This window comes from Pelodiscus sinensis, chromosome 1 (assembly GCF_049634645.1).
Source record: "Pelodiscus sinensis isolate JC-2024 chromosome 1, ASM4963464v1, whole genome shotgun sequence".
In the NCBI taxonomy this organism is placed as follows: domain Eukaryota; kingdom Metazoa; phylum Chordata; order Testudines; family Trionychidae; genus Pelodiscus; species Pelodiscus sinensis.
Window position 1 is genome coordinate 113,619,673 of NC_134711.1, and position 14,139 is coordinate 113,633,811.

At 41.7% G+C, this 14,139-nt stretch overlaps 1 long non-coding RNA gene across 1 annotated transcript in view; it reads left to right on the forward strand.

Annotated features, from left to right (window-relative positions):
- Positions 1-14,139, forward strand: part of LOC142826627 (uncharacterized) — an 83,053-nt gene that overhangs the window by 53,127 nt on the left and 15,787 nt on the right. The window contains exons 2-3 of the long non-coding RNA XR_012900861.1: positions 3,551-3,582; positions 5,068-5,155. This is a non-coding gene — a long non-coding RNA (uncharacterized LOC142826627). The remainder of the gene's footprint in view (positions 1-3,550; positions 3,583-5,067; positions 5,156-14,139) is intronic.

Genomic DNA, 14,139 nt, shown 5'->3' on the forward strand with positions numbered 1-14,139 from the left:
ATTATCAATAAGCTAGGCAAATACAACTTAGATGCTTGTATTTTCAGGTATCTAAAAGGATGCCATAAGGAGGAGGGAGAAAACGTGTTCATCTTGGCCTCTGATGATAGAACAAGAAGCAATGGGCTTAAACTGCAGCAAGGGAGGTTTAGGTTAGACATTAGGAAAAAGTTTCTAACTGTCAGGCTAGTCAAACACTGGAATAAATTGCCCAGGGAGGTTGTAGAATCTCCATCTCTGGAGATATTTAAGAGTAGGTTAGATAACTGTCTATCAGGGATGGTCTAGACAGTATTTGGTCCTGCCATGAGGGCAGGGGACTGGACTCGATGACCTCTCGAGGTCCCTTCCAGTCCTGAAGCAAAATGTTACACCAGACTAACACGGCTACATTTCTATTACCCTTCCAGTCCTGGTATTCTATGATTCTATGGGCCTATTATAAGGTGGGTGCACAACTGGATGGATAACCATTCTCAGACAGTAGTTATTAATGATTCACAGTCATGATGGAAGTGGGGTTCCACAGGGGTCTGTTTTGTGACCGGTTCTGTTCAATATCTTCATCAATGATTTAGATGATGGCATAGAGAGTATGCTCATTAAGTTTGCAGATGATACCAGCTGGGAGGAGTTTGGAGGATAGGCTCATAATTCAAAATGATCTGGACAAACTAGAGAAATGGTCTGAGGTAAATAGGATGAAGTTTAATAAGAACAATGCAAAGTACTACACTTAAGAAGGAATAATCTGTTTCACACGTACAGAATGGGAAGTGACTGTCTAGAAAGGATTACTGCAGAAAGGGATCTAGGAGTCATAGTGGACCACAAGCTAAATATGAGTCAACAGTGAGACACTGTTGCAAAAAAAACCCAAACACGATTCTGGGACGTATTAACAGGAGTCCTGTGAACAAAACATGATAAATCATTCTTTTGAAATATTCTTCACTGATTAGGCCGAGTTGGAGTATTGTGTCTAGTTCTGGGCATCACATTTCAAGAAAGATGTGAAGAAATTGGAGAAGGTGCAGAGAAAAGCAACAACAATTAAAGGCCTAGAAAACATTACCTATGAGCAAAGACTGAAAGAATTGGGCTTATTTAGTTTAGAAAAGAGAAGACCGAGGCTACGTCTAGACTGCACTGTTAAATCGGAAAAAGATACGCAATTTGCGCTAAGCAAATTGCGTCTTTTTTCAATTTACTTTCGAAAGAGGCTCTTTCGAATTTTGGCACATCTACACGGTGCCAAATTGTGAAAGAAAGTGCTCTTTTGAGCCATCCCTTATTCCTTGTAGAATGAGGTTTACAGAGATGGCGAAAGAGTGCGTCCATTCTTTTGAATTTTTTTTTTGAAAAAGTGGATGCAGTCCTTGGACACAACGTTGTTATTTTGAGATACCTCTGGTATCCCAAAAAAGCAATGCAGTCTAGACGAACCTTGGGGGGAGGGCAGGGAGGACATGATAGCAGTTTTCAAGTATCTAAAAGGGTGTTATAAGAAGGAGGAAGAAAAAAAATGCTTTCCTTGGCCCCGATGATAGGACAAGAAGCAATGGGCTTAAATTACAGCAAGGAAGGTTAAGGTTGGACATTAGGAAAAAATTCCTAATTGTCAGGGTGGTTGAACACTGGAATAAATTACCTAGGGAGGTTGTGGAATCTCTATCACTGGAGATATTTAAGAGCAGGTTGGATAGATATCTATCAGGGATGATCTAGATGGTGCTTGGTCCTGTTGTGATGTCAGGGGACAGGACTTGATCTCTCCAGGTTCCTTCCAGTTCTAGCATTCTATGACTCTATGATTCTGGGGGTTTCAGGGTTGGGGCTGGGGCAGTCCCAGACAGGATGTTCACCTGCCTGTTGATTCTGTCTCTTTTCTATACAGTTATGCATCTCAGTACAAATAGGAGGGAAGCCGCAGTCACCCCTCCCCATCCTATTTAAGAGCGCCTGAGGGATGGGTGGCTCAGGGCTAAGGCAGTTCTGGAGAGGGAAGGGTGCACCCAACCAGGCCCTTTCACTTGCCTGGTGATTGTCTCTCTTCTGTATGGTTTCATGAGAAACAATCCCATTCCAGGCACATCCCATTTCCCTGGCACAACCAAATTCTTACCTTGCCATAAGTTATTATAAGAGGAAACTATATACCAAATTTATTGGTTCTAGGAGGAGCTCTTGAATGAACAGACAGACAGACTAACTCTCACAAATATATAATATATACTCAGCAAATTTAGAACATTGGATAGGTGTTTTTAGCTATACTTAATCTAGAGCAAAATTCTACTCCCTAATGCACTGAACAGTGGGAGGCCAGACATTGGTCTGTTTGAAATATTTCTAAATGTCTATTGCTCTTGGCATTGCTGCTGTGGGAATACTACCATTTGTGCATTGTGCTGTACAAACAGTGCCAGGTGAGACCAAGCGTTATAAAAGCAGTGAATTCACAAGCAAACATTCTGATTGCATACATTTTCATTTTTTTAACCACAGACAGCTAAAATGCTATTAAAAGGAAGCTTTTCCAAAGTTCCTTAGTGGAGGTCTTGCCATTTAGATTGAAAGGAATCATATAGGTTTACCTATTAGACATGTTCAAAAGCTCTGGAGGAGAAATAAAGCTGTAGTAAGATCCATTGCTGAAATGGTGATGTTCCTAGTAAATAAAATTCTGCATGCATTTAAAAATAAGACTTAATGATGTACTCTAAAGAGCCTCAGGAAAAAAATGCTGAATCATACAGAAAAACTTGAAGAGCTTTTTTTTTTTTTTTTTTTTTTTTTTTTTGCATGGGAATGAAGAAGGTTCAAATCCAGACATTATTTGGAAACGCAAAGCCTCTTTTCTAGTTTGCATTACCCTTTTCCTTGTGTAGGAATTATTAAGGGTGATAGGGAGTGGATAGAATTCATATTCATCAGTTGGGAGAAATAATGTCGTTTGGGGATTTTTTTCAGGATCAAATGTTTCTTGAATAAAAAGGGGCTGTGTTTATATAAAATAGGATACTTTCTCTAAAGGACTAAATTAAAAAAGCCAAGGTCATATGTTTTGTGAAGCAAGTTGACATGCAGCATCAATTGCAACTAACTTTCAAACATTGTTGTTTTCAGTAGAGGAGAAGAATGGATGCTCTGGCAGCTCCTCCCTTTCAGTAGGAGCATAAGCACCTGTTGTGCTGCTGTTATGGTTGGGTGCATCTCCAAACACCTGTGGAGAACAGCTGAGGCCTGATGTCATAAGATAGACTTCCACAAACTTTGGTGTCTTCGGATCAGGTCCTTGATTTTCAAACCAGCCTGCGGAAGCTGAGACATGGGCTTGTGCAAAATGAAAGGGAGAAGACCTTGGGCAAGGTTAGGGATTTTGTGAAACTCTCGAGAAAGGGGTAGGCTTAATCTAGAAAACCACAAAATAGAAAGTATCAGAAATAGTGCTGAATTTCAGAAAAAATTCCCACAGAGAGCACATTTATGAAGAATAAATGAGGAGGTTTTGTTTTGTTTTAATTCTTTCATTGGTTTTTACTTTCAGCTTCCTACGTGGATCTCCAACTGTTGTCAAATGTGAGTATGATTTGATCCACTCCTGCTTGATGTATGTGCACACACGTATGTGAGTTCACATGTCCATGCTACATATGTCTGATTTTGAGGCTGTTTCATTCAGTTTAATGGGACTGATATTTTGTATCTCACCAGTTACAAATCCTTAGTTACCTTGAATCTAACTCTACTACAGGGAGCCATAAACTATTTTACAATAGTCTACAATAGCTTTTCTATGCCTAGGAATATCACACTGTTCAAGTCCATTATCCAGGCCCTTTTTGGTATTATAGTGTGTCCATAGGGGTCCCATTGGGAAGCTGAAAACCTTGCTACCCAGTGGAATGTAGCTCTGGTTTCTAGCTCTGCAGGGTCCAACACATTACACTTTTGTATATTTTAGATTCTGTATAACAAAGCTGTTGTTGCTTCTGGACAGAAACTTGCTCAGAGCAATATGGAGAGAGTGTATGTGATTGGTTTGTCAAAGCAATGCCAGGTGCTCCAGAGGGAGTGAACAGAAGAGGTAACTATCAAGTGATCCCTCTCCTGTCACCCATTCCCAGCTTCTGACAAACAGAGGCTACAGACACCATTCCTACCCATCCTGGCTAATCGCCATTGATGGACCTAACTTCCATGAATTTATCTAGTTTTTTTTTTTTTTTTTTTTTTTTTTTTTTGTTTGCTTTGAAACCTGTTAAACTCCTGGGCTACGTCTACACTGGTCCCTTCTTCGGCAGAGGCATGCTAATTTTGAAAGTGGGAATAGGGAAATCCACGGGGGATTTAAATATCCCCCGCGGGATTTAAATAAACATGTCCGCCGCTTTTTTTCCGGCTTGGGGAAAAGCCGGAAAAAAGCGTCTAGACTGGCCCGATCCTCCGGAATAAAGCCCTATTCCGGAGGATCTCTTATTCCGGAGGATCGGGCCAGTCTAGATGCTTTTTTCCGGCTTTTCCCCAAGCCGGAAAAAAAGCGGCGGACATGTTTATTTAAATCCCACGGGGGATATTTAAATCCCCCGTGGATTTCCCTATTCCCACTTTCAAAATTAGCATGCCCCTTCCGAAGAAGGGGCCAGTGTAGAAGTAGCCCTGGCCTTCAGAACATCAATTATTTAGGCTAGGTCTACACTACAGCATAAGCTGGCATAATTTATATTGCTTGGGGGTGTGGGGAGGGATGTGAATAAACCACACCTCCTGAATGACACGTTACACTGACTTATGCACTCATGCACACAGAGCTATGTCAGAGGGAGGAGCTTTTCCTGCCAACATCACTTTTGCCATTCATAGAAGTGGTTTTGTTATGCTAACAGGAGAGCTCTACCCCTCCACATGCAGTGTCTTCACCAGAGGAGCTGCAGAGATGCAGCTCCATTGCTACAGCCCCAGCACTGTATGTGTAGACATGCCCTTAGTTTTCATGGAGGAAGTGAATGATTTTTTATCATCAATGTTTCTAATAATCAAGCTAACTTTTCATGTAAATTGCAGATGTGGTGTGAAATGACCTTGTTTCAGACAGAGGGATGTTTGTCACAACTGAAGTTACAATAACTGAGGATAAACGATAAGTTTGTATGTATGTATAATGGTTTGTGTTTGTGCTGTATATAAATACATATATATACATATATATACTCTCATAGAATTAACTGATCGCTGTGTGGTAGGAGAAAATTTGATACATATTTCCTCACTATGCAACTGACAATACGGGCTTCATTAGATTTCAAACTTCTGATAGGAAAAAAAAGTTTGTGTTTATTTTGTCATTGTAGTGGACTTAAATACAAGCTGAAACTATAACCTGGCTTTAGGGAGACTCAGTCAAGCATTTTGTATCTGCTGAACAAATCTGTCCTCTGAGCATTATTCCATAATAAGCATCTCCTGTGCTCTGGAAGGGAAAATGTTGTATGGTCATATAAGTGGATATATGGACACCTGATTTCCCCTGGCACTTTCTCCCTCCAGTTGCCATGGCTGACAGTCAAAAGAGCTGTTATTGCTCTGTGCTGTTTACTGCTCCTGACTGTTTCCTTTACTGCGTGTTGCACTATGCACTTAGTACTTGTGGACCTTCACTATGATGAAAGACAAACCGAGTCAAGACAGTTATACTAAAAAAAGATTCAGTTTGTCTTTGTTCATGACCTTCACAGTGATCTCACAGCCGAAGACCCTGGACAGCTGCTTGTCATACCACAGATGTGGGCATGCAACCCAGAAGAATATTTACAAAATAATTCCCAAACTTCAAATCTGTGAGACAAGGAGGGAAATTGAACTGTGTTGTCTGGCTGCTGTCTTAGTCCTAAATCGAGCTACTCAGAGAACACTCCTGAATAGTTTCTTCAGCAGTGCCTTTCTTTAAGGAAAGGTACAGAAACTTATATGAGTAGGGTGACCATCAGCCCCACTTTTTTTAATGGGAACAGTTATTTCCCAATTTAATGGGAACAGTTATTTCCCAATTATTTCAGTCCTCCTTCAGGCATCCCACCTCTTTTTAAAAAATCTAGTAAATTGCCCCTTATTTCTCCTGACGATCTGGTCAGGCTTCAGTAAGCACGGCTACAGCCCATGCTTTGGGGCTGAAGTCTCCATTGCCATGGGCTCTCCTTCCCCCTCTGCAGGTGTGAAGCCCTGATCCCCAGCAGACCACCGCTTCCCTCTCCACAGTGGACCACCTCTCCCGAGGCTCTGCTGGGAGACCACTGCCGTCAGTGCAGCCAGGGCTGCTGCTGGAGCTGGGAATCTCTCCAGCCCCCTAACCATTTAATTGGAAGAACATATTTTTTTAAATTTGTATCTATTATTAATGTAACAATAATGTAGTATTTCTTTTTACTGGATGCTCAGTCAACTTTAATATTATTTTGAACTTTTCTGCTGTGTGGTTCTGACTGATTGTCATTGAACTCGCTTAAAACTGAGCAATTATGCCAGGTCTCCCATATTCAGCAACGGGAAATATGGTCACCCAATATATATGGATACAAATAACACTGATGTCACTAAGGCTATGTCTATACTTCAGAGTTTTTCCGGGAACTCTGCCATGTCCAGGGAACGCGTCTTCCTAAATTTTTGGGGGGGGCTTTCCTATATTTCGCTCAGTGTGGACGGACCAAATGTAGGAAAAGTCTCTTCCAAAAAAAGAAGGGGAAAACGCTATGCAAATTGCAGTTTACAATGTGAGTAGTTTTTTCTGGAAGAACAGTGCAGTGTAGATATAGCCTAATAGTCAGAAAACAAGCCTTTTCAATATTAATTGTCATTAATATAACACAGATGCTTGTTACCAAGCAACCAATTAACACAATTAATTTCCATATTCCTGTTGAAATAGAAACTTAAAATATGTGGCACTCATTTATTAGGTGCTGATGAGATGAGTACAGGAAAAATAACCCAATTTGAACTTCCCATCAGAGGTCATCAAAAAGTCATGCTCAGTCTTTGTTTTCACATTTTGACCCTTCAAGTGCCTTTTGAGCTAGTATCTTGAAATGAGTAAGTACCCTTTTCAGCTATTCTCCTGAAATGTAGTACTGTCATTCATTATAGACCACTGATTACAGGAAAGCAATGAAAACATAACATTTTTGCCATAGGTCACCAAAAGTTTCTCAGCTTAACAATTTACAGTCATTACATCAATTTTGTCTGTGAGGTAATTCTGTTTGGTGTGAGGTCTCCTTTTTGGGGAAATGAAGGTCATCCAAAATTACCAGTTCTGTTCTTTTGGATCTTTAGTAAGAGCAGCATCTAAAGGCCTGGTCAACACTATAAAATTAGATCAATGTGCCTAAGTCACTTAAGGGTATGAAAGTTATACCCCTGCTCAACATAGACATGTTGATCTTAATTTTAGTATAGACTAACTCTTAGAAAAAATCACATCCCTCAATGCAGTAGCTATTCTAACCTAATGCTAAGTCAGTGGAAGAATGCCTCTGCTCAGAGAGGCATAGTTACTAAACAAACAAAAATAAAATAAATCTGTCACTATCAGGTGTATCTATATTATGGGAATAGAGTGGCATAAGTGTGGCACCACAACTATGCTGCTGTAGCCCTATTGTGTAGGAAAATCCTAGGATAAGTGAGTACTCAGCATTTATAGATTGATTAATATTTTTAATGAAAGGGTTTTCAATTAATCCCAAAATAAATGTTACGTTTGACCCCAATGATACATTACTGAACTCCGAACAGCAATGGTCAGGGGGATATTTTGATGGACAGCTAATTTCCTCCCTGAAACAGCCCAGTCAAATATCGGGAGGAATGGCAGCCATTCAAGTAAGACAATTGCAGGGTCTGTGGTTTCACTTAATTCAATTGCAGGTTGGACCTCCCAGGTCCTGCACCCTTGGGAACTGAGCCGACCCGGACCAGGGAAGGTCAAGGCTCCCCTGCTGGCTGCCCTGCTGACATCTCCTCTCCCTGGGGCTCCCATGGCTGGGGCTCCCCACCCTTCCACTACCGTGCTAACTCTGGTCCAGCTGAGGCTCCCCACCCTGCCAGCTGTGCTGGATTTCCCAGGGGTTCCCCAGCCAGTGCCACCTAACTGCTACCAGCCCTGCTACCTCCAGTGGTTCCTTTGGGTGGTCCAGGGATGGGAAACCCCATTGCTACCGGCCCCACTGCTGTGGTCCAGCCCAGCTGCCACCAAGGGTTTCCTGGGGTTTCCTGGCCACCGCCAGCACCACTGCCAAGGGCTCTCTGGCTGCCTGACCCCACTGACACTGGGGCAGAGGCTCACCAGTCGGGGCAGAGGCTCACCGATTCCGTGTGTCCCCACTGATGCTGGGGTTCTCCTGGGTATGGGACTTCCCAGCTGCCGTCTGGCCTCTCTGCCATGGTTTCCCAGCCGGAGCTCCCTGGCCTGACTGTTGCCAGGGGTTTCCTGGTTAGTGCTGCCTGGCCATCCCAGCCTTGCTGTTGTCGGGGGGTTCCTGAGGTTCCCTGGCTGTCACTGGTCCCACTGCCAGGGGCTCTCCAGCCACCTGACCCCACTGACACTGGTGTTCCCTGGCCGGGGGGAACCCCCCCCCCCCCCCGATGCTGCCTGGCCCTGCTGACACCAGGGTTCCCTGCCTAGCTGTTGCTGGCCCAGCCAGGACTCCGCAAACGCCCACAGTCTCTCAGCTGGCTCCCACTCCTCGGGCTCTTTGGTCCAACAGCATCTGGGCTGGACCACGGATGTTGCCGGATTTGGGAGGTTTCATCTGTAGGAGAACAACAAGGAGGGAAGGGCGCATGCAGATTCTTGATTTTCCATCCCAGTTGGAACCAGGAGATTTTCTGTAGAAAACAGAAAAAAGAAGAAGGGGTTGAAGCTAAGGCCTCTTATAAGCCTACAAAAGAAAGGCTTTCTTTTGGTGAGGTGTGGGGAGAAATGGTATCAGCAAAGAAGATCCTAAGAAAAACAATTTAGAAAGAAGTAACTGCAGTGCCACTAGAAGCAAGGTTCCTGTTCCCTTAAAGTCTCTGAGTCACTTTAATATGAATGGGGTTGATATATAGAAATAACTTTATGGGAAACTAAGACAGAACTCTAAAAACAGAGAGGCTAGGTGTTTAAAAATCCTATCTTATTCAATACATTTAAACATCTTCACATATTTTCATGAAATCTCATCAGCAGTAGGAATGAAAAAAGTTTATTTTAGAAGCTAGCGAATCTTTATAAATGTATGTAACACAGAACTGGCAGAAAGTCATAGGCTACGTCTACACTGGCCCCTTCTTCGGAAGGGGCATGCTAATTTTGAAAGTGGGAATAGGGAAATCCGCGGGGGATTTAAATATCCCCAGCGGATTTAAATAAACATGTCCGCTGCTTTTTTTCTGGCTTGGGAAAAAGCCGGAAAAAAAGCGTCTAGACTGGCCCGATCCTCCGGAATAAAGCCCTATTCCGGAGGATCTCTTATTCCGCGGATTTCCCTATTCCCACTTTCAAAATTAGCATGCCCCTTCTGAAAAAGGGGCCAGTGTAGACGTAGCCCCACTGTAAAATGTTCCTGAGTGATTTCTGACTTAAGCTCAGTATGGTTTACAGGCAGGCCCAGGAGATGGAGAATATAAAGGAACATGAGTTGGGATTTCTGAAGCATGAGTTGATTTGTTTTTAAATATCACCACCCTCATAACCTTTTTGCACTCACAATTATTGCACATCAAAAAAGCACATCAAAAGACACAGAACCAGTACTATTTGAAGTATTGGGACAGGCAGGGGTAGGCCTGCCCAAAACTGAAGTTCTGTGCCTCAACTGAGAGGGAAGAATCCCTGATCCTAGGCTATAATTGATTTCTAGGGACAGTAATGGAGAAAAGAGGAATAGGAGTGAGGTCAAAGGCTGAAAATAAGGGAACTAGAGGAGGACACTGAATAGAGAACCCCAGACAGCCACTCTTCAAAGACCCCTAAAGGGTAAGTGGGCACCAGACAGGAATGCTGCCTGGAGATGTGATCGAACAAGGGAATGAAAATAGTACCTAAAGCCACAGAGCACTCCCCACCACTTCTGTCATTACTCCTGGAGTGTTGGCTGGTCATCTAGGCCAGTGCCAGGAAGAGATTGATGAGGAGGTTCCTTGACTTTGTGTAGCCACGGATGGAGTGTGCACTGATCAGGATATTGGGGGAAAGTACAGCCAGAAGCTCGGTAAGAGGTTCTGGAGGAGTAGGTTGTCACCTGATGCACCCATACAAGAGGTGCACCAGGACTTCTTCCCTTTTGCCCCAAAAGGAACAGATGTCAGGGGAGTTTGTCACCTGTGCCATGTACATGTCAATGCCAATGGCTTTGGAGGATCTGCCAGCTAATATCCCCTGTGGACTTTAGAACCAGAGTAGAGTACAAACTGGTTTACGGGGGTTCCTTGACCTCTTCAGGTGACAGAACGTCCTGCCAGTTGGGTGAGCAAGTGGATGGTGTGAAGTTGTTCTCTGGCCTCAGAGTTTGAATGTCATGCCATCAGCTCAGGTGGCCAGACAAGTGGCTTGGGGAGCGGTAGGAGGACATAGGCCTTCAGAGGAGATCTTGAGGAAAGGATGGTGGGGAGCACTTTATTGACACAGCCCACTCATGGAAAGTGAGAAAAGCAGGACACCGGGTGGTCCACAATAAGGATATAGTATGAGCAGCCCCATGTATTGGCCAAGCACCATGGGGTCTGCCCAGTACTTCCAATCATCCTCATCTTGGTGGCTGCTATGGACTTGGTCACTGAGGCTAACTTCCAGATAGAGTCCTAGCAAATGACCAGCCACTCAGAGAGGTTTTGGGGGAGACCCTTCTGGTGGAAATATGAGCTGCCAGTCATAAGGGAGCCTTCTGAGAAGATAAGGAAAGACATGGACTAGCATGTTCCATGCTCAACTGCCTGAACTGTACAGGAGTCTCCATACACCCTGAAGACAGAAGGCAGATGTCTTCAGTGACTTGAGAGAGTGGTCAGGGTGTGGCAGACAGACAGTGTTGAGCCTATAATCTGTATTTTGTATGAACACTTTGGGATTTGCCAATTAAAGGTTCTGTATTAAATGGTAATTACCATTAGTATTCTTAATTTCTTATTACAAAGTTTTGCCCCACAGGGCAACATCTTAAAAAGCAACATTCACGCTCATAGATCTCATGGATTCCATAAAAATAATAGGTTTACCTTGATAAACATCATACGATAGAAAATTCATCAAGTTCCAGAGTTGACTATTCGTTTTTCCAGTTTAAGGAAGGCAAGAAGAAATGGTGTACATGACTGAATAAAGAGTCAAGATACCTGACCAATGCTGTTATTCATTCTAAGGGGCAGAAGAACAGATAAGTCCTAATAGTAATATGATGTTATTTCTTGAGCTAAGTCTCCCCATCCCTTGTTTTTAGACTTGTCTATCTTGTTCTGTCTACTGCAGATAAAAATCTGTCAGATCAACAATATCAATAGTTTTTATTACAGAAAGCAGATGTTATCTGCATCCTATCTATTTAATTAGAACCTTAAGACATGTGGTATCTCTGTTAAGCTTAAGACTCCTGAAGGAAGAAAAGCGGAGAAAAAACAATGTTTCAGAATTCTTAGCGATAAAGCATTTTTTAAAAGGGTGAGCAATGTCATTTTCTTTAGGGAATCACAGAAATTAAGCACACATCTGAAATAATTATTGATGCTTAAGTCAAACAGTAATCCCAGAATTTCTCTGAGGGTTATTGAATTTTGTGTAATTGGGCTGCAAGGGAGGCTGGAGTGGCAAAATCATACTCATTATTAGGCCAGGGGATGAGGGCTCTAGGGCCATGCAGCATGATTACATTGTTCTCTCTACCTTCCTTGACAGAAAGTCCTATAGAATGTAATTGAAAATGATAACCTTTCAATATATTACAGTTATCAGTATCAATAAGTTTTCAACCCCCCCTACAAAATTCAATAGAGAATGGTTTCTTCCATAAGGTTCTTAAAAACTAATGTGGAGAAAAGAAAACTCATTTTTAAATTCTAAAGATTGTTGGTGCAATTTCATACAACCTAACTTTATTTCTACAGAGCAGTACTGATTTCATTACTATCACTGCTCTTAAGATGGAGACCATTACTGATTTTCATCCACTGAGGATCTGGCCCAAATAATTTTTCACAAGGTCCTCTTGATAACATGTATTTCCTTCTGTGGGATATTCAGACATTAGATTTGTCTAGTAGTGAGAACTGGTCAAAATATTTTGAAACTGGAAATTAAAAGCAGTAGGTTGGTTCAAATCGATGCTCTTTTTTCACTATTTTTAATCATGGTGGTTGCTATTGTCCTATCTAGCCCCATTTCTAGTGCTGTCATCCATTCCTGTAGCAGTTCTCTCCTAACTTACTGCACTGTAAGTAGTTCCAAATTTTCAACAGGGTAAATTTCACCCCTTACTGAAACATAATAGGTTTCATAGATTTTAAATTCTGTTCCTCCCTGTGTCTTCATCTGCTACTGGATACTGGTTATTAAGAGCATAAAATTCTCTTTTGCCCCATTCTTTCACTTCTCTTCCCCACTATCAACGAGGTCCATGGCACACTACACCAACTTGTTCCCATTAAGCATGTCTGCAATGTGGCGTGTAGAATTTTCCTGTGAAGTGAGATAATTATGGATCATTTGTATGGTGTGCTAAAGAGACACAGCAGCAGCATAATTAAACCTCTCAAAATCCTAGATTTGTCCAGATCCCAAAGAAATATTATCCTATCTCTGGTAGTCCTGTTTTGTATTGATTATTTCTTGCAGTTTTCTTTTCTCCTAGTAGTATCATAGTTGGTTTTATGTGCAGGTAGAAGTGATATCAATATTTTAGTAGTTTATTTGGTTATAATTTTTATTCCAGCTGTAATTCTCTTTTAGCTTTCAATATTATGGAAAGAACACTGGTAATAGCTTGGAACTGCTGTGTGTGAATGTATTTAAAATACTGGTGAATTTACAATAGTTTAAATGAGTCGAGAATTCAAATGTCTGTTTTTTAGAGCATATTGTAAATTCTTTCATTGCCTAAGGGATATAAAATAAGAAGAACAGTCTGACACATTCTCCTTTTTGCTTTTAAGGCAGTTTGCGAAGTGAGATAATTATGGATCATTTGCATTTATGCAATCGTGAATGAACTGTACAGTAGATCTGGCAATATAATTCTGGCTTCCAACTTGGATTCCAATTCTGAAAACCCTCACTTGTGTTAGTAGTCTCACTGAAGTCAAGAACATTGTCCTCTTAAGTGAAGATTATTCATGCCTTCTTCAATGGTGGTAACATGAGTATATATATGAAATAATAGTGGAACTATGGCAGGAGCTCTTTCAGAAAAAGGCGTATGTGGATTGGGAAGAGGGAGTTCTTTCGAAAGAAGAGGAAAAAGAAGAAAGTACAAGTGTCTTGGTGGCCTCTCTATCCATAGTAATCACAGCTTAAATGCAAGATTGCATCCATTCAGTGTGGACGCTATCTTTTGAAAAAGACTGCTTTTTCAATGTGCTTTTGCTATGTGGACGGTCTCTTTCAGAAGAAGTTTTTACGGAAGCTCTCTTCTGAAAAAATGGTTCTTCTGAAAGAAGCCTGAAGTCTAGACATAGCCTGACTCTTTGTCGCTGATTTAACATCCACCCCACAAGGTCCTGGACATCTGCTACAGCTCAAAAAGGGGCAATAGTGAAAATCTTTCAGCATCAAGGCAGCAAATTTATCCTGGGACATTCATAATTAGCAATAATATACAGAAAGTAAATTATTGCTGATTCTTAGCAGGTTGAAAGGTTCACTTCTTCCCAAGAACACTCTACTTAATTACTTTCCTAAAAGTTACCATTTTTTTGGCTTGGTGTGGTATTCAAATATGTGCCGGGATCCAGCAAAATGCTTTTGAGCTACATATGAGTTATGTCCAACTTGAACCTTCAAAATACAGCTTTCATGGGACTTGAGTGGTTCATTGAATGCATTTCACCATAAATAAGAGGAGCTATTTACTTTCTATATCTGACTTAACAATATTTTTTAATGAGGGC